This window comes from Rosa rugosa, chromosome 5 (genome assembly GCF_958449725.1).
Source record: "Rosa rugosa chromosome 5, drRosRugo1.1, whole genome shotgun sequence".
NCBI lineage: Eukaryota > Viridiplantae > Streptophyta > Magnoliopsida > Rosales > Rosaceae > Rosa > Rosa rugosa.
Window position 1 is genome coordinate 38,386,522 of NC_084824.1, and position 20,987 is coordinate 38,407,508.

Below are 20,987 nucleotides of genomic sequence, written 5' to 3' on the forward strand. Positions count from 1 at the left end.
TTGGGCCTTATGATTTAGGTTTGGGCCGAGACTTTTTTTTTCATTTGGGACTAGAAGGTTACTAAAGTTCATTGAAGCAAAGATCGTCGAAGCAAATTTGAAAGGAAGGCGAATTGAGTTGTAGACTTGTAGTGACGATTTTAATTTTTAGTTCTAACGAAATCGAGTTTTAGGACGAGGTCGAGAACTAACTTAGGAAGTTTCCGACTAAAAACGAGTAAAAGAAAATTTACGAGCTCGAAACCGAAAGCAATCAGCTAAGAGAATCTCGTAATTCGTCGCAGGGGTAAAATCGTCGTTTCACAGACACTAATATAAATAGAAAACTTGGAAACCCTAAAAACCAAAACTCTCATTTCTCCCTTGCAACCGCATCACTCTCTCTCCCCGATCTCTCTCTTCCTCTCGTCCTCTCTCTGCCATCACCGGAAAACCCCATCTCCGGCCACTGTCTTGCAAAACCGCCACCACCCATCAACGCAGCACCAAAATCTGACCCAAACCCAAGAAAAATCTAAACCATGCATCAACCTCTCTTTCTTCTTCTTTCCTCTGCCAACACCGGAGACTCCAGCTCCGGCCACCATCTCAACACACCACCTCCACCAATCGACCCAGAGTACAAATCCGACCAAAGCCTAACCGAAATGACCGCCAAGCATCTTCGTTCGCCTCCACAGACGACCTCCACAGTCCCGCCGGGTTGGCCGGCCAGAGCTTCCATCTCCGACCATCATTTCAACACACCGCCGACACCAACGTTCCCAGACCAAACCGAGCATTGAAACCCTAAAGTTTTGCTGACGATCGACGCCGGAAGACTACCGCACGCACCGTCACCGGAGTATTGCCGCTGCATGTCTTCGTTTTCCGGTCTCCAGTTCAAACCGAGCGAAACCACCATCAAGAATCGAATCAGCGCCTTGTCAAACACCAAAACCCTAGGACCCCGACCTCTAACTCCAACCAGAGCCACCTTGTGCGCCGCACACACCACCGCAAGCGCCTGAGAAATTTCTAGGTCCGCCGCTCATGGATGCCGGATTTCCAGATAGTTTCGATTAGGTAATTATCTTACCCTCTCTTGGTTAAAACCCTGATTTTCGATGTGGATTGAGAAATCCTAACCCACTGCCGTTTAATTTGGAATTGAGGTTTACGGATTTCTGCATTTCTGGAGTTTTGGAAAGGAGGAAGCTAATGCATCAGTTTTCATTGAGACTGAAAAAGGGTAAGGAGTACTCATAGGTTCTGTTTTGAATACAAGTACTCATAGACTGCAAAAGGGTTCTTAATTTTGTTATGCTCGATAGGTGTCAAAACAGTGGTGAATGATGGATTGCAGCAGCGACGATTTAGTTTCTAAGATGGAAAAGAAGAATGGTAAGAGTTTGGGTATTTGGATCTGTTTTTGGCATATGTTGTTTGTACTGATTGAGGTTGTGGTTATAGTGAAAACAAGAAGTGATTTTGTGAATTAAAAAGATGAATTTGGTACAGAATGTTGAAATGTCACTTGAGGATGAAATCGGTGGCTTGGCCAAATACTTAAAGAAATTGGCAATTGAGAATGGAGGATTGTATTTGTTCAAGTTAAAAATTAATTAGACAAGTTACAATTGAAACAATCCTAATCTTATCATATCCCGGAATGACTTAAAGTGACGAAGTTATTTGGGAATGGTAATTATCGTTTGTTTCTTTAAAGTAGAAATGTTAAACAAATGAAGGGGAATGTGTCAAGTCAGTACTGATCACCTGGTCAGCAACTGACCAGGGATCATTTGCTCAATCAATCGGACGGTTCACAGCTAAGTGATGAGAGAGAAGAAGAGAGTTGTGAACAGTCCGATTTCAATCGGACGGTGATTGAGCAAATGATCCCTGGTCAGTTGCTGACCAGGTGATCAGGATCGTGTGTCAAGTATGGTCACCATATCCCAAATGATTTAAATGCTATATCATTTGGATTATTTTGGAATGGTGGTTGTTAATTAATTGCTTAAGGTTTAAAAGTTAAATAAAATGAGGTCAAACTGGTTGACCGGAATTTTAACATGGAAAGAAGTGTGATCACCATCTCTTGAATGAGCTTACCACGTTAAGTGAATTGTTCGGGAATGGAAATTGTGATTTGTTTTCCTAAAGTAAAAAGGTTAAAGAAATGAAGTCAAAGTGCTAAGTATAATTACCATATCCCAATCGGTTCAAATGCAATATCATTTGGGAATGGATAGTAGATTTTTATGTTAAAGGATATTCCGATGGACTTTAAGGAAATTAAGTGAATGCCTTAGGTGTTTGATTGATTAAGGTAACGAAGTCAAGTTACTTATTGGTTTAATTTTATTATAAAGGACTCGAGCGTGTGCACTTGAAATTGGAAGAAGTATCGAAAGTCGGAAACGAGGCTAAGATTGGGCGAGCACTCCAATTCCAGGTAGGGTGAGCTGTCCCTTCCTTGTTAGAGGCTTTTCAGTATATGTGAACTGCTATACTAAGATAGTATGTTGCCTGTAAGAACGTTTTTGGTTGTTCATTAGTCGATGCCTCGTGATACATGTGTTTTCAGAACTGATAATTGCTAATTGCAAAAACCGAGGCTAAACTTGCATGTTGAGATACTGTACCCTTGTATGTTTGTACTTGTGACCTGAAAGTGAATGGGACCTAGACGCGTTGATTCCTTGGGATCCCACGGTGTCGATAACCGTGAACCTCCGGAGGGGGCTGTGCTCCTATGTTTGTCGAGGAAAGATAAGTATAGACAGTGAACCAATCATAGGAGACTCAGAGCCAGGAAATGGACACTTTCGCTACTTGTAGTCATACGGACTACAGAGTAGTTGGCTGGTTCTTGAATTCAGGACGAACCAGGTCGGTCACCGATTTGTTTTATTTTAGCCGGCATGTAAGTATCTCGGAGCTCCAAGTGTGTGAATACTGCATATGTTTTATGAAAGAAAACAAATGTTTGTGGTTGCCACTTTTCTTAAAGCATTTTTCGATAAACGTGCATAATATTATGTAGTAAATATTTTCAAGTATATTATTTTTCAAACCTAGCATGGTTGGGTCGGCCCCCTATTGGGCATGCGAGGACGAAAGCTCACCCCTACTATAGTGTGCAGGTTTCGAGCATGTGGTCGGGAAGCGTACATGGGAGGCACATGGCACAGCTTGGCGCATTTCTCTTTAGTTTTATCAAAAGGAAGGTTTTGGTCCCTTATCGGATTTTGAAGTAACTTAGTTATTTATTTTCTTACTAATTTATTTGTTTATTTGTTTTCTATTCGCTCCTTTACAAAATTTCGAGAGACCCGTAACCCTGGGGCGCGTCTCTCATACTTGTTTTTACTTCGTGATTTGTTATTTTCCAAATTGGGCTCCTATTGTAAGCCCAAATCTTTTAGCTCACTTTAAATCCCGCTTGCGAAAATATGTTGTTCGGTTGCTAGAATGTTTTGTGACTTTTGTCTAAGAAAGTGTTTTGTAAACCAACAGTCTGAACCCAAAAGGCCTTGCGATTTCGGGTTGATGAGTTATCGGGATGTCATTCGTGACATGTCGGTTCCTCATTGGCTCGGAGTCGCGGCGCTGTGGGACCCTCCCCTCTCGGGTCACCACACGACTGCTAGGCGACGGCAATTTTTTCGTTGTCGTTAAGGGCGTCACCATTGCTATTTGCAACGGCAATTACGCCGTAGCTTGAAGTTTAACGACGGTAACTATGCCATCGCAAAGGTCAATAGCGACGCCACCTACCACAACCGAATTTTTGCGACAGAAACAATGCCGTCGCAAAATGTGAATTATTAATTAAAAAAAAATCTTTTTTTTTTTTCACAAAACACATACAATTGACATTCTGTTCGATTACTTGATTATGCAAACAAGATAATCTATAAGTACAGAGCCAACAAAGTCTCAAACGATAATTAAATTTGAAATACAAAGTCTGGATAGATAATATTTGAGGTATGATTATACATATACAAAAATGCACCAATATTTGAACCTTAGCTAAAACTAGGCAGCTCGCCCATGCGATGCTGCCAGTTTCTGTTTGATTTTCTTAAATTTTATACAGAATCTAAATTTACTAAAATTTCATATCACTCTGGACTTTGTGCCGACAGGACTTTCGGGATGGTTGATTTCTAGGATATCGATCCTTTCCCTGAGAAAGTTGAAAAATGTAAATCAGATAATGAATTCAACCATATTATCAAAAACTCTTTAGCCTCTGAACCAGCATCAGAAAGGAAATATTAACTGTAAATTAGAACTCAGCTGAGCTACAATAACAATTATCCAAATAAAGCAAGATCAAACCTTCACTCGCAAAGAGATAGAAAAAGTAGACAGTTCATACCATAAGTGAAGCAAATGATCACAGCACCCTCAGCTGGATTCCTTGAAAATTCTGGTTTCTTAACCCCATTGTTTGCCTCACTGGTTTTCAAAAAGACATGAATGCCACTAATACCAACTATAGTTTGCAGTTAAATAAATAACTCCCAAAACGATAAAGTAACTTCGTTCGTAAATGAAAATTGTGAAATTACTCACCTCTGAATCCTGCTGCTTCTTCTATATAGAACCAAGATAAAAAAATCACAAAATAACCGTCCAAGACAACTTCGTCATGTACCTAATCACATAGGGTCTCATCTCAGTACACGAACACAAAGTGATTAATGTTCAAATCCCCTAATCGAACTATAACCCAAAAGTAACGCCAATCGAGGCGGAACTTCATCTGAGACCACCCAAAGTCTCCAGAGATTGATATGATAAAAATACAAGTCGATCGAAAGCCCGGATCCCTACGAATCGAAAACCGAGCGAATCGAAATCGCTAAAAACCCTAACATGCTCATACGATCTTCGAATGTTACAAACCATACATCAAAACGCTCGTATCGACGAGTAGATGACAATAGGTGAAAGAAACTGCCCCTGACATGGTCAGAAACGCCGCCAAGTGCCTCCACAGGCGATGGAACACCGCCGCTTACCAAACTCAAAATCACCATAATCCAGCCGTCCAAAATGTCAAGAATACCAAGTAGAGAAACTTTAATACTTGGAGCTTGAACTCAGCCTAAATAGTAGCCGATCACCGTCACAAGCCAAATCCAAGTTGACAGGACCTGCCCTGAATTTCACCCTGAAATCCGAGGTGGCCCTGTGGGGCCCACCTTAGGAATAACTCTACCAAAAATTCGGCAGAGTCACCACTAAAATGGACTACCCAAAACCTGTAAAAACACATTCACACTTCTAAACAACCCTCCAAAAACTCCTGGAGCCACCCTGCTCCCCAAAACTGAACAACTCCACAATTTACAACTAAAATCCGAACAATACAACATAATCCAAATACACAAGTGCAACTCCCAAACTTTACAACATTTGTCCCACAGGTTATATAGTACCCTGAAAATTTGTTATTATTTTCCGAGGATTTTTCGGAATCTAAATTGTGGTTATAGGAAGGTTTCGTGGCTTGTGGACCGAGCAGAAGTGTTTCAGACGAATTAATGATTTGAAAAGTATGGTTTGAGGGGGGTGCAAAGGTTGACTTTTTATACGTTGGAATTCTCCGAAAACTTCCTTCACAAAAGTTGTAGAGCGCGTCGATACGAGTTCGTGGACATAAGGAACGCGTCAATCGGAGTTTGTATGAGAAAGTTATGGTATGCAGAAGTTTTGGGAAACTTCTATAAATAGGAGTTTCCACTTTTGGAAATTTACTATTTCCATTTTATTTTCACCATTCCAAAAAAATCAGAAACGCTCCGTTCTCTCTCCTCACCCGTCATCGACCCGACCCGAACCCGGTATTCCGACCCGGTCGGAACTCCATTCTCCGGCGACCTCCGGCCTTGAAATCTGCACAGAACGATTCGCCTCCCTTGTGCGGTCGTCTCTGTGGCAGCCTCTAGTGGCGATTCTCGGCGGAGGAAGTGCAGCAAGGCGGCGACTTTTTGGAGAATTCGGACCCGATCGGTTCTCCGATCTCCGACATCGGCATGGCTTCAAACAAAGCTTGGGGAGCTCGCATCAACCTCCTTGATCGATCCTTGGTGGTTGTTTGGATCGATTCATGTGAAACTTGGTTCAACTCGGATTGAACAGAAATCCACGGCTTGTGAGGTAGTTTTCGATCCTTTATGTTTGTTTTCTGACTTCGAGCTAGTTATAAAAAGGATTAATTCCAGTTTACCTACCTGAACTTTCACTCAATCTTCATGTTAGTCCCTGAACTTCCAATTTCATCAAGATTACCCCTGAACTCCCAATTTTCATCAGCCGTGTCCTGTTCTTCAACCTCCATCCAAAATTTCAGTCAATTTGTGACGTGGCAGAAGACAGAAGGGCAAAATTCCGATAATACCCTTGTGAATGTTTTTCCATTTTTTTAACCAAAACAATATTAATTATATTATACATAAATGAATATATATCTCTACTCTCTTCAACTGTTCTCTGCCTAACACCAACAGGCTCGAAAGAGCAAAAATTTCGGCAATGGTGGGACAGCGGCCGCGAAGCGTTGTTGGGCAAAGAAGTCGATATTGGCGACGGAGACGAAATGGGTTTGGAAACGGAGCTGAAATTGGGGCAAGTCCTGCGCTTTAGGTGCTCCGACACCGTGCGCGACAGGTTCGACGCCAAGAAAACGGCCTCGCAGAGAGTGCACCGGAGCTTCACGGCCTTGGGTAGCCTGGTGTCGGTGTTATGAACCAGAATGGGCTCTAGGTGGGCCCAGTACCAAGCCCCTCCACCGCGTCGTCCGACCATGTGGCCACTGTCTGCGTAGTGGTGTTAGTAACCGCCATTCTCGGAGCAAAAAAAAGAAGCGGTCACATAGGCGAAATTGTGGAGCTTTCCGGGGATTTCAATAAGTCAATACGACGGCGTATTGGTGGCATTGGAGATTCGACCAAAGAAAATCGCAGGTTTGGGCCGGTCTCCCTCCACACTCTTTCTTAGGGCATCCTCCTCATCCTCTCTCTCCATCCCTCCTTCAAATCAACTCCTCCAACCACTTCCCCCCAATCTATCCCTGAAATCACTGTCGATCTCCGCCAACACCCACATCCCCGTCATCGATCTCTTCACCTCGCGAATCCTAACCTTCTAGATTATCGGCCTCGCCATCCCCGTCACAAGCGGTGACTCTACCAAACTCAAGGGCTGCTCTCTGTCGCCGGCCATGTCAGCGGAGGAGGAGCTTGGTCGCAGCAAACCTATCGCAGAGAATTTCAAAGATCCAATTCATAAATCTCAGAAATCAAAATCAGAAATCCACTTAATGTCCAAAGGCCCCTTACTTATCGAGGTTCACTGTCCGAGTCGCCTGAAAATACCCAGAACCCGTCGGACCTCGGAAGACTTCTTTCCTTCGATTCTCTCCAATCAAAGCTCGTCTTGGATAACTAACACCCCAGAAACCTCGGGAATGTCGAGAGGTAGACTCTCCCATATGTGCAACACCAAGATGTGGCCAGAATCGAAAGAAGAAAAAAAAAAGACGAAGAAAAAAAAAGGAAGAAGAACGAAGAGAGGACGTCGCCGCCATAAAGATAGATAGGAAGCAGATAGAAGGGAGGACCTTCTTGTCTTACTCGAGCCCTAAGGTTTCGAAGATCTGATGGAGGCGATTCACGGGGCGATAGAGAACCCTAATCTGGAGATCTTTAGTGCCAGAAATGGAGAAGAAGATGTGGAGAAAAAAGGATCTGCGGTTTTTTCAAAAAAGAAAAAGAAAATGATCCCCTTCCCCGAAAAAAAAAAAAAAAAAAAAGGCAAAAGAAATGCAAATTGACAATTTTAGCCCTTCTGTCTCCTGCAACGTCACAAATTGACGGAAAGTTTGGATGGAGGTTGAAGAACCGGACACGGCTGATGAAAATTGAGAGTTCAGGGGTAATCTTGATGAAATTGGAAGTTCAGGGACTAACATGAAGATTGAGTGAAAGTTCAAGTTGGTAAACTGGAATTAATCCTTATAAAAATTCACAAGCATGCTTAGATGAACAGCTTTGATGTTGGGAGTTTTGTGAAAAATTGAGTTTTGGCCGGCGGCGGTGCGCCACCGCCTGTGGCTGCGTTCTGGTGGCTTTCCGGCCATATAGGGAACTGTTTTTGGTATTATATATGTTCTACTCGTTGATACGAGCGTTTCGATATATAATATGCAAGTCAAAGCAGGGGTTTCGGATGTGGTTTTGCCTCGATTGGCGCCACTTTGGGGATTTTAGTTCAAAGCAGGGGTTTCGGACTTAAATTGTTTGTGAATTGTTACTAAGTTGAAACCGTATGTGATTAGGTACTTGACGAAGTATTTTTGGACGGTTATGTTGTGGATTGGCTGCTTTGTTCTATATTGAAGACGCAGCGGGAGTTTCAAGGTGAGTAAATCTCACGATATTTGTTATGAGCAGGACCGATATTCGTTATGAGCAAGATTACCCTATTGTCTTGGAGTTATTAGGTTAACTATGACTATAGTTGGTATTAGTGGCATTCTTGAGTGAATGACTACGTATATATATATTTACGTGAAATATATATGTATTGGTGCAATTGTTGTGATATGGGCAGCATATAACGTACTGAGTTCAGTATCGTTGGATATAGTGAAATTAAGTATTGAATCTTGGTGATGATTGCCCTGTAAAGCTTGTGTAGGAATATTTGTGTAATGAATCGTTGAAATCAGTGTGATGAATCTTTGTGATGATTGCCATGTGAAGCTTGTGTAGGAATATTTGGCGTAATGAATCGTTGATATCTGTGTGATGAATCTTTGTGATGATCGCCATGTAAAGCTTGTGTAGGAATATTTGTGTAATGAATTGTTGATATCAGTGTGATGAATCTTCGTGATGATTGCTACCTGTGTGATGACCGGCGAAATCTGTGTGATGATCAGCTGGACAATTGTTATCTGGGTGATGACCGGCGAAATCTGTGTGATGATCAGCTGGACAATTGCTATCTGTGTGATGACCGGTGAAATCTGTATGATAATCAGCTGGATAATGGCTATCTTTGTGATGACCCGCGGAATCTGTGTGATGATCAGTAGGATAATGGCTATCTTTGTGATGACCGGCGGAATCTGTGTGATGATCAGTAGGATGCTGAATATCTGTGTGATGACCGGTGGAATCTGTGTGATGACTGCTCGGTAGCGGAGCTGAATTGTTATTAAGTTAACAATGATCGAGAAGACTGCTGTGATGGTCGGGGTTACCTACGAACGTCAGAGTGTGGGGTTACGATGACTACTTTGACTTGAATTGCTTGACTTAATGTGACCTCCTGAACTAAATTATATACAGAGGTTACTATGAATTGTTTTGCTTGCTGCTTGAATTGTGATTGCCTTGTTTTCTTCTTGATTTTATTGATTGATGGTTTGATTTATCTTAAGGGCCATAGTGGTGATGAATAGTACTCTATGGTGAGGATAGGAAGGTGATTAATTGCTTTTCACCTTTGATGTCATGTTGATGACAAAGGCTTCCAGTGGGGAGGGAATGTGTGATTCTGGAATTCGCCATAAGACCTTTGACGTCAAATATTGCTTAAGGAAGTCTTGTTTGACTGAAATTTGTGTAATTGGATGCTAGGATTAAGGATCTGAGCATGAGGCTTTAGTCACCAGTTGACTTACGTAAGTACGATATGGAATTGATGGCTGTAGGTGTGAGATGTGTGCTTATCGTTGTTTAGGTTGGGGTGACTTAAGAAATGTGTTTTGCTTTGTTGTTTTGAGTTTACTCATACGAGCTTTCATAAGCTTACCGGGTTTGTTGTGTGGCAACCCGGTGCACTATTCAATGGAATGGTGTAGGGGTTAATCCTGTAGGTCAGGGTAATCGTGGCTGAAGCTGAGGTGGCTTGTTGGTAGCAGAACGGGTAGGAAGCAAATTTTGTTGGCTTTGCCATTATTATGACTTCCGCTATGTAGCAAAACTCTGAGGAGCATTTACGTTTTATTTTGTGATGGCAATTTAATTCGTAAGCTTATGTAATATATGACTCTATGGAGCGGGTCAATATTGGAATTGTGGGTTCAGGGCATCAATATGTACTTGGTTTAAAGAGAAGATGTCTCCATGTATTTTGTATTGATGACTGAATGATCATGCATGTATAATTATGGGGTTATATATCGATTTTTAATTGTGTTAAAAATCAGGGGCGTGATAGGTTATCAGAGCAATCTAAAAGAGAAAAAGAATTCAAGATACAAGTAGGTTCAATAAATAACCTACAATATAGAAAACAACAGCAGCAGATGCTATGCCTCGAATCCTACTATGTCGAACCAGCTACTCTGTAGACTGGGCATTTGAAACCGAATGGCCCAGGGGAAAATAGATAAAAACGTTAGCGTGAGTGGACAAAAATAAATAATTGTAAAGAATAGGGAGTTTATACTTTCCCACATTTATTTCTTAAAAAACCCAATGCATGCAACAATTATAAAACATAATTCTTTAAACTCTGAAATCTCGTGGAAACATACCAGCCCCGCTGGTTAAGCGAAATCAGACTAGCCCCGATAGTCAAGTAATAACAGAGTATGGGGAAGAAGTCATCACCATACGAGTAAGGGAGCCTCCCAGGCTCGGGTAGGAGAGTCCCACACTCTTGAGCATCCCATGCTCTGCTCAACTCACCCATAAACACAGAGTAAGCGGGAAGCAGTACTAATTGGCTAGCTAGCAAAAAATAACACGACCCATGTATGGTGGGTTAAAATCATACGAAAACCGAAAAATCCATAAAGCTTCCCCAAATCTCACGAGAAAAATAATATATATAATTGACGTGGCCCCGCACGCCAAAAAATATTCTCGAATTCATAAACCAATATGCGAGGTTAAAGTAAATCCATGAATCCCAACGAAAATCCCATTTTCGAAGATCCTTTGGGAAACTCAAAATCGACGAATGAAAACAATATTTAATTCCAGAAATCACCTTGGAAAATAATTCGTCGAAAATCATTCTAAATCATGAGTATAAAATCGAGCATAACAATTTCTAATCCGAAAGTCCAATCGAACAAATAATTCAATATTTAAAAACTCGGATAATATGCTCAATAATTTAAAAGGATAATTCAAATAAATTCTTAATTTAGAAAATAATTACATGCATTATTTAAAATCAAATGTCCACTCACAGTATACGGCTGTTGTGGTATCCAAGCATAAGGATCCTCGTCGAGTAATCAGTCAGTACCTCGTCCTGTACACAATTATATTCCATAAACAACAAATCGACAAATAAATACGATTATAAAACGAAACCCGAAAACCCCACGTAAACCAACATCTCCATTTCTTTCTGGATTCAAGCCAAACTTCACCATTAATATCAATCCGTCGATTAAAGTATTCCATAGCGGAAACAAGGGAAATCCGAAGGTCGGATTCCCACAAATCGACATCCGAAACTCCAAACTTCGAAAATTCACAATCAATGTCAAACTTCTCCCAAAATTCACCAAAATCACATAATCAACCTCTACAACAATTATAGGATTTAATTAGCTAAAAATCAAAATTAAAAAGCTGCCCTACGCTAGGCCTCATCATATGGCCCTTGGGCCCAAAGCCCGCCCGACCCGGCCTTTCCATTAGGGCGGGCCGGCCCTACCCTTTCTCAAATAGGGTAGGGTATGGGTCATACAAATGAAACCCAGCCCTACCCTACGGCACGGCCTGATTGAGCTCGTAAGGGCTAGGCCCGGCCCGACCCTCAAAGCCCGGCCCTAACCAGGCCCTAAAATTTATATTTTATTTTTTTTTATTTTCTATTATAAAATAAACCCACAAAACTCATATATATTTTTTATTCTTATAAAAAAATTCTAAATGTCAATTTTGTCCCTACATTTAACTGAAAAATTAATAGAAGTACTAAAAAGTCAAATGGAGCCTAAGTTCAAGTATCAAATTATCCTCTTTTGAAGATTAGGTACCAAATTATCTAATTAGCCATACCTCAAGTATCATAGAAGAAACTTACCCAAAAATTAAACCCAAACATGCTAAACCCACTTGTATAAGCAATCTCTCTACTTGGGTTTACTTTATATGGCTCTCAAGTCTCAACATGTGTACAACGAAAATGACTCATTATTATGTTTCCAAGTAAATTATGTTTGATTGAAAGTATATTTTATTTTATTGTTTTTTAAAAATTTTGAGGATAATATATATATAAATTCAAAGTTAGCTAGAATTGAAAGAAATGTTTTTTTTGTGACAGAGTAAGAGAGATTTCATTTAATCTCAAAGCCAGAACGACACATACAAATAAACCCTATATGCTTGTACCCTAAATCAGTGGTCAAGCAGGTAAGGGAATACGGGTACCATCCACTAGTACAATGATGATCATTTGAATTTTACGGGCCTACACAACTACCAATCTCAGCGTACACTAAGAAAACTATTTCAAATCTCCCTTCGTCAATGCACTCAATTGTGGTATTCCAGGAGATTCATTAACTTGGTGTAAGAAGAAACCATAGCAATATAGACTAACACCCACTAATAAAGCAGACCTAAATCGGACCAAAACCCACTACTTTCCTCGAACAAACTAGGGAGTTATTGGAATTAAAAAAGAAACCTTAAAAAACCCTAAAGCCCTGTGCAGCACAGACAACGCCCAAGAGAGGTCCACTGCCAGAGCCCATCAAGCAGGCTTGGTCCCGGCCCATCACCTGCTGACCCCATGTCGTCCGCCACAAGTCCAGCACCTCTGCCTGACCCTCTCTGCCACGACTCTTGACGCTAAGATCTACGCCGCAACGACCTCCAGCCGGGTCGACCCAAACCACTGCGCCGCCCATGCCGCCGCAACTCTCGCCGTACGAATCCGAGTCTGAATCACGCTGGTGCAGCGCTTGCCCAACCATCGTCAATTGAGAACCCAACCGCCAACCTTGCCCAGTACGACCACCCCGCCGGAAAGAGATGCAGCCAGAAACAGAAACAGAAGCCAAAATGCCGTCAGGAACTCGAGCACAACCACCCATGAATCACCGTCGAACTGATCAGACCAAAGACCCGTCCGGCAGCATACCCAAGACGTCGGTGAGGTCGAAGGCCAAAACCGGTCGCGGCACCGCCGAACGAGCTTGAATGCACAATCGATGAAGAAACCGACTTTAGGGTTTTAGAGTTTCTCTAATTTCCTTGAACAACCTCGAGTCAGAATTGAAAGAAATGTTGATTACGTATGTAATTTTAAATGTTCTAGTTCTAGGTGAATAGATTTATTCCTAATTTCCTAATAAAGCTAAAGTTTGACTTTTTTTTTAAAACAATAGCTAAAGTTTGACTTCAAATGGAAAGACTTGCTGGAGATACCCTACCATTTTAGGGCTTTAAAGAATGCGAAAAGAGCCATAAAAGGAATACAGTTCTTTGGAAAGATTTTTAATTTTTTTTTAAAATAACCTCTGTGAACATAAATAATTTGGAACCATAAATTTTCAACTTATAAGCTCTAGATGGCTTTCAGTTTTAGAAGTTTCCATAGATTTGTTATCTTATGAGCAAGATATGGCACACGAGAGGAGCATAATTTAAATTTCTTTTTTACTTAAGAGCTTAATAGATAAGCAGGATCGGCTTAGAAAAAAAAATATTAGTAGAAATAGAAGAAAAAGGAAACTAACAAAAAACTTGAATTCAGAAAACAATTTTAATAAAAAAAAAGGAACAAATGAAACAAGAAACATTTTATTCTGATGTGGATTATCAAAATTAAAGAAAGATTTTAAGATTTTTTTCTTCTTCTCTTCTGGTTAGGTTGTCTAGAAAGCTCCAGAAGTTTGGCAGCTTTCGATGAGATTGTTTCCAATTCGGAAGGAACCGGAGGCAAGATCCCAGTTCAAAAGCCTACTGAAGAACACCAATTTTGGGGTGGTGGGGAACTACAATTCAGGTAAGTTTGGTCGACGTCTACATCATGGGGTAGGTAGGTGTTTTGACAGAAATATCCCTAGATAGCATTTATTGGAGATTTGAAGGTTGTGGCTTAGAATTCAATGAGTCGGTGTCAGCGTGCCAGCTGGGTCAATAAACCATTTTGGATTGCGTTTTTGATTTGCTTTCGTCATTAGTCTTGGGGGTATTTTCGTAATACCATTTTTGGATGATGTCGTTTCTTGATGGATCCTTCTACTTCCATTCGTGAAGGTCACTATTGGACAATGCCCACCTTTTCCTGTTTTAAACTACAACCCATAAACCAATCTCATTAAAGGAATAAAAATCAAAAGTCACGAGGCATCTAAGAACGGGAGTGAATCTTCTCCTGAGCTCTTGTAATACCCCCAAAATTCATTAATAATTTATGATGATTTTCTAGAAATTATTAAATAGGTTGTTATTACGTTACGTGGTTCAGGGGTGGAGTGAAAGTGTTTCGGACGAATAAATTCTCGAAACGTTTTATTTTTGAGGAGTCAAAATGTTGACTTTTTATTCGTTGGGTTTCTCCGAAAACTTCATTCACGAAAATCGTAGAGCGCGTCGATACGAGTTCGTGGATATGTCATATGTGGATCACGGAAATCGGAGTTCGTATGACAAAGTTATGGGCGATTGAAAAATTGGAAAATTTATATAAATAGGAAAAATTATGGGATTTTTCATAAAACCCCAGAATTTCCGTTTTATATTTTCCTCCCCTCGGTTTCTCTCCGTTCTCTCTCCTCAGATCCAACGAAACCCGGCCGACCCGACCCGGATTTTCTGGCTTTTTTCGGCGTCCTCCGACCAAGCCACCAATGCAGACTTCTACGCCGCTACCTCCCCGTCCTCCTTCTGGTGCTCGACGGCGACGACAGCCACTATAAGCGGCGATCGGAGCTCCGTTTCTGATTCCGGCAATTTCTGGGGCCGATCCTTATCATTTCTGGATTCCTCTTCTCCTTTAGATCATATGCATACTAGCCTTGAAGGACGATTCAAAGTGTGGAGCGAAAGATCAAGGTTGGAAGACGACTCATATCAATTCTGCAGATTAGACGGCCACGATTGATCGATCTAGGCTGAATCTGACTTAGCTCTAGGTATAAAAGTTGTTCCTCTCTTTATTGTGCACATTTTGGGACGGTTCGATTAGGGTAGTTTTGAGTTTGGTCCGACAGTGGTGTGCCACCGCTTGTGGCGGCACTTGGCGGCGTTTCCGGCCATGTCAAGGGCAGTTTCTAGTTTTATTTATCATCTACTCGTCGATACGAGCATTTTGACATTTAATACGTAATTTTCGGAGTTCGTATGAAATTATTAGGGTTTTTACCGTTTTCGATTGTCTCGGTTATCGATCCGTGAGGATCCAGTAGTTCGATTGATTTGTAGCTTTGACATATCGATCGTAGGAGTGTTCCAGAGACTTTAGGTGGTTTCGGATGAGGTTTCACCTCGATTGGCGTTACTTTTGGGTTTTGGTTGAAGCGGGGGATTCGAACTTTAAATTGCTTGTGATTCGTATGCTGAGTTGTGATCTTATTTTATTAGGTGCTTGAGAGAGGGTGTGCTATAATTAATATTGTTTCGTTGAAGACGCAGCTGGATTTTAGGTGAGTAAATCTCACGTGATTCATTTACGAACGGAATTACTTAATTTTCAAAATTAATTGATAAATTGTAAATCGTTTTCGGAAATGAATATTTGTTTTAAATGATATGAACTCGATCGACTACGGTTCATAGGACTGCGGTTCACAGGTATGGAAAATGAGTTTTTAAGCATAAAAATGAGTTTCTCGAGTTTTGTGATGGTGAACTATAGTTGGTATTAGTAGCATTCCTGAGTAGATGACTACGTAATTATATAAATTAAATGATGCGTTTATGTTATGAAGAATGGAGCTTTGGTGTGGAATTGGTATGAGTTGTGATTGTGATTTTCTTATAAATGTGTGTGGTTTTGTATAGTACAACCAAGGTGGTGATAACCAAGGTGGTGATTGTGATTGATATTGCGGATTGGTTTTGTTGCTATTGATGATTTCGATGAGCTTTATAGTAATTCATATTTCATCAAGTGTTTGCAGTAGATTGTTGGGTAAATTAGGTTATGTGTTATTTAAGCAATTCCATGTGCATGTAATCTCCTGAACTAAAATCATACGTCGGGATTACCATTATTATGTATTGTTTTAATTGCATATAATCGATCTCCTGAACTAAACTTTATGCAGGGATTATCATAGTTTGCCTTCATGTAATCACCTGAACTAAATCATATGCAGGTGTTACTATTTTGTTTGATTTCAGTATTCTGGTCTTTTATTTTGTTTGTTGGAGTTTACTCATACAAGCTGTCATAAGCTTACCGGGTTTGTTGTTGTAACCCGGTGCACTATTCAATGGTGTAGGGGTTAATCCTGCTGGTCAGGGAAACCGTGGTTGAAGTAGGATTCGTGCGGTCGTAACTGTAGGTGTTCAGAAGCTAATTTTGTTGCTTAACTTTCTTTAGACTTCTGTTTCGTAGTAAGCTCTGAGAGAGCGTTTACTTATTATTTTGTTAACGCAACTTAATTTGTAAACTTTGTGTAATGTAATATATGACTCTAAAGAACGAGTCTGTATTGACATTGTAAGTTCTAGACATTATCATGTACTTATTTTACGTTGAAATTTTTTACAGGTATTTATTGTTGATGTCTGAACCATCACGCCCTATGTATTTGTATTTGTTTATTAATTGTGTTTGAAAATCGGGGCGTGACAACTCCTTTCCCTCCTAACCTACCTAAACTTTTCACTAAATTTTGACATGTGGCTATAATGAATCTAATGGTCTACCATGTTAATATATATATATATATATATATATTTTTTTCTGTCCCCTATTCTTCAATTCCTTCACGTCTCTCTCTCTTTCTCTCCAATTCTTCTTCTTCTTCACTCGGTTCTTCTTCTTCTTCTTCTATATCAATAACCTTACACAATATCAATCTCAGTGGCGGATCCAGGATTGAAACCTTAGGGGGGCTTGGATTTCTTAAACGAAAAAAGAAGAAAAAAATTATGGAGAATATCGACGGTGCGAGAGAATTTCATTAATTAAAAAAAATATACACCTAGTCAGGGGGGGGGGGACATAGTGAGCCTTACTCCTCAATGCATATGAAAGAACGAGTCGCTCCCGTATCAAACAACACTCTAGCAAGGAAATCAAAGATAGATAAGGTACCTTCCACCCCGGTATTCTGCTGACCAATAGCAAACACCCTAGCCTGCCCCTGAGGCAGTTACCTCTGCTGGTTTCCTTGTCCCCTACCTTACTGGGTACAATCCCTTGAGAAGTGCCCCCTCTGGCCATATGTAAAGCATGCCAAGTTCTTCGGTTTCGTGCAAGCTCGAGCAACATGGCTTCATCGAGCTTCCTCTTCAGTATCTTCTTGATTATCTTGTTGATAGCGTAGACTTGACCGTTGGTCTGGGGGTGGGCCGAGGATTCAAAGAGGATTCTAGTGCCCAGGTTCTCAGTGTAAGCCCTTAGTTCATCATTGTCAAACTGGGTGCCATTGTCCGTGACTATGGTGTCCGGGACTCCAAATCTGCAGTCAATGTTTTTCCACAGGAAGTTCTTCACTTTCTCTGTAGTGATAGCAATGAGAGGTTCTGCTTCTACTCACTTTGTTTGGTAGTCAACGGCTACAATGGCATACTTGAATTGTCCCACCGCTGTAGGAAGCTTACCGATCAAATCTAAGCCCCATTGGCAGAAAGGCCAGGGCGCGAGGAGTATGGAGAGCACAATAGGCAGTGCCCTTGGAATGTTTGCATACATTTGGCATTTGTGGCAAGAGTTTGATATTGTTTGAGCCAGGGCCGACATGGTTGGCCAGAAGTATCCAGCCCTTAGGGTATTGTGTGCCAGAGACCGGGCCCCTGCATGGTTACCGCATACGCCCGGGTGTATGTCCTTCATTATCTTGTGGCCGTCCTCTGGTGTCACACACTTGAGATTGGGGAAGCAATGACCTCTTCTGTATAATTTCCCATTCATGATTGTGTAACGAGTTGACCTCAACTGGAGTCTCCTGGCCTCAACCTTATCGTCCGGAGCCAAACCGTCAACCATGTACTTCAGGATTGGATCCATCCAGGAGGCGGTGTGGTCAATTGTAAATATTTCTGACACCGTTTTAGAAGTGCTAGGCTTCTCTAGTATTTCGACCTTGGTAGACCCGTAAGCAGAACGTGGAGAGGTTGCCGCAATCTTAGCAAGGGCGTCTGCTTTGTCATTTTTTGCTCTGGGTATTGGGTGATAATATAGGAGGTAAATCTCTGAGCCAGTGCCTGGGCTAGTGCCTGGTAAGAGGACATGTGGGGCTCCTTTGCCTCGAAGTTACCGCTGACCTGGTTCACAACTAACTGGGAATCGCTGAAGATACTAAGGTGCTGGACGCCTAGTTCCCGAGCGATCTGTAGACCTGCTATAAGTGACTCATACTCTGCAGCGTTGTTGGATGCCTTGAAGGCAAATTTGAGGGCGTACTCGTAGACTTGATCATCTGGTCTGATTAGCAGGATGCCGGTGCCACTTGTCTTTTTGTTAGATGCACCATCAACATACAATCGCCAAGTGCCTGGTTGGGGTGGGTCCGAGGCTGGCGGTTCAGGTGATCCTGGAGGTGGATCATGAGAGGGAATCAGTTCAGAGATGAAATATGCCGCTGCTTGGCCCTTAATTGTTGTCCGGGGTTGGTACTTGATGTCGAACTCCCCCAACTCGATGGCCCATTTAATTAATCTTCCCGATGTCTCTGGCTTCTGCAAAACTTGTCTCAATGGGTGATTAGTGAAAACAGTGATCGAGTGTGCCTGGAAGTAATGTCTTAGCTTCCGGGCCGATACCATGAGGGCGAATGCTATCTTTTCAATGTCCGAGTACCTGGATTCGGCACCAGTGTAACCTTTGCCAGCGTAGTACACCGGGTACTCGCACTCGGAATCCCGCCTGACCAAAGCGGAGCTTACGGCGGTAGAAGATGCCGCGAGGTATATGTAAAGCATTTCTCCGGGAATGGGTTTGTAAAGCAGAGGTACCGCTGCCAAGTGTGCCTTGAGGCTGAGAAAAGCAGCCTCGTGCTCTGCGGACCAAGTTATTACCTCGACGTGTTGGGTTTTCAGTAACTTGAAGAAAGGAGTGCACTTGTCCGTGAGTCTTGAAATGAACCTTGACAAGGCGGCTATCTTACCTGTAAAGGACTGGACATCGTTCCGGTAGGTGGGGGATGTCATATCTAATATAGCTTGTACCTTCTCTGGGTTTGCTTCTATTCCCCGATGGCTGATGATGTACCAGAGGAACTTCGCGATTTCGACCCCGAAGATGCACTTCGGTGTCGCCCCCTTGTTGCGGGGCCTTGTGGAAATTGAACACTTCCAGGTGACCGAAGCTGGAATTTCGCTTCTTTCGGGGGGGGGGGGGGGTAAATCCTTCGGGCCTCCACCGTGGATCATGAAGATCCGGCCATATACGTCGATAGCTCCGATCTCTTTAACAGGTAGGTATCGCTGAAGCTTGCCCCGTTGAATAAGCGACTCGATCGTATTTTTTAAAGCCATGCAGAGGTTGGTATTGTGTCCGGCATCTTCATGATATGTACAGAACCTTCCGGTATCCTGCTGGGTAAGTTTACTCTTCGGGAACTTCCTCGGTGGTGGTCCAGGTATCTCATCTTTGTTCTCGTTCCAAATTGTTTCATACGAAGCGGTGAGGATAGTAAATACCTCATACCGGGGTGGTGGTGGTGTTCACGGGGCCTGCTGTGCCCTTTCTTCCCGGTGAGGCTGAGTGGCTAAGTAACCGCTAGGCCGGGACGAGGACTCTTTGCTTTTCTTGCTTGAGTTGTGGGGTGATCGTCCCTGATCGATCATGCACCCACTCCTGCTTTCTTGGCTCCTCCCTGGCCACCGGGGCCGGGTTAGAGGTTCTCCGCTCTAGTCTGATGTTGTCCCCGTATGTTTCGAACTCGGCCTGGACGTTCATCAGCTTGTCATAGTTAGCCGGGGGATGATGATTGATCCCGTAGAGGAACTCCCCGGCTCTTAAACCCCTCCTGAAAGTCAGCTCAGCCAGTTCCTTGTTAAGGTCTCGGCACTTAGCGGTAGCCGCTTGCCATCGGTTGACGAAGGATTTCAACGTTTCATTCTCCCCCTGCTGAACCTTCAGTAGACCCTTCGGGGTGTGTATCCCATCGGTACGTAGGATGAACCGAGCTAAGAATTTGTCCGCGAGCTCCTTGAAATTCCCTACAGAACCGACCGGCAGTTCGTAGAACCAACTCAAAGCTTCCCCTGATAATGTCTCCTGGAACATGTTACAACACACCTCATCCGTGTATCCCTTGGCGCTTGTTTGTGAGCGGAAAGCCTGTAGGTGCTGGTATGGGTCCCCAATTCCTGTATAGTCAATCTTTAGTGGCTTTGATATGTTCGATCGAATGGCGCCTCTGACTTGTTGGGTGAAAGGACCCGGACGGTCCTCGTAAGTGGTCAGGGGAAGCCAGATGTCCCTATTCTCTGCTGCCTCTACCCTTGCCTGAAGGGCATGCAAAAAGTTGCTCATTTGCAGGAGTAACGCCGTGTTTGGATCAGTTACCGGTGGGTCGCTTTGAGTAGGCTGGGGCAAAGGCGGTGTCGGCATATGCCTCATGCTTTCTGGGTACAGGTCCACCGGTATCTGAATGACCCGATGACCACCTCCTGTGGACGGGGTTGGCGCTATGCCGGTTACTCCCGTAACGGGGGAAATATTTAACTCTGTCGTTGCCTGGGATGCTCTAGCTAGGGCTTGGGTGAGTGCCTCGTTATGCTGGTGCCTTCGGTCCAATGCTCGGGCCAGTGCGGTGTTCTCATCTTCCAGCTCCTGCAACCTCTGTTGCGAGAGGAGGTTTGTCTCCCTATCGA

The 20,987-nt window shown here is 42.5% G+C and overlaps 1 long non-coding RNA gene across 2 annotated transcripts; it reads left to right on the plus strand.

Moving 5' to 3' along the window:
- Positions 1–357: 357 nt before the first annotated feature.
- Positions 358–3,460, plus strand: LOC133712489 (uncharacterized). 2 transcript variants are annotated; one of them, XR_009847432.1, is made up of 4 exons: positions 358–1,231; positions 1,314–1,383; positions 2,358–2,911; positions 3,125–3,460. It is a non-coding gene; the product is annotated as an uncharacterized LOC133712489 (long non-coding RNA). The 2 variants fall into 2 exon arrangements; XR_009847431.1 differs by having other exon boundaries at positions 2,358–2,440.
- The last annotated feature ends 17,527 nt before the right edge of the window (positions 3,461–20,987 follow it).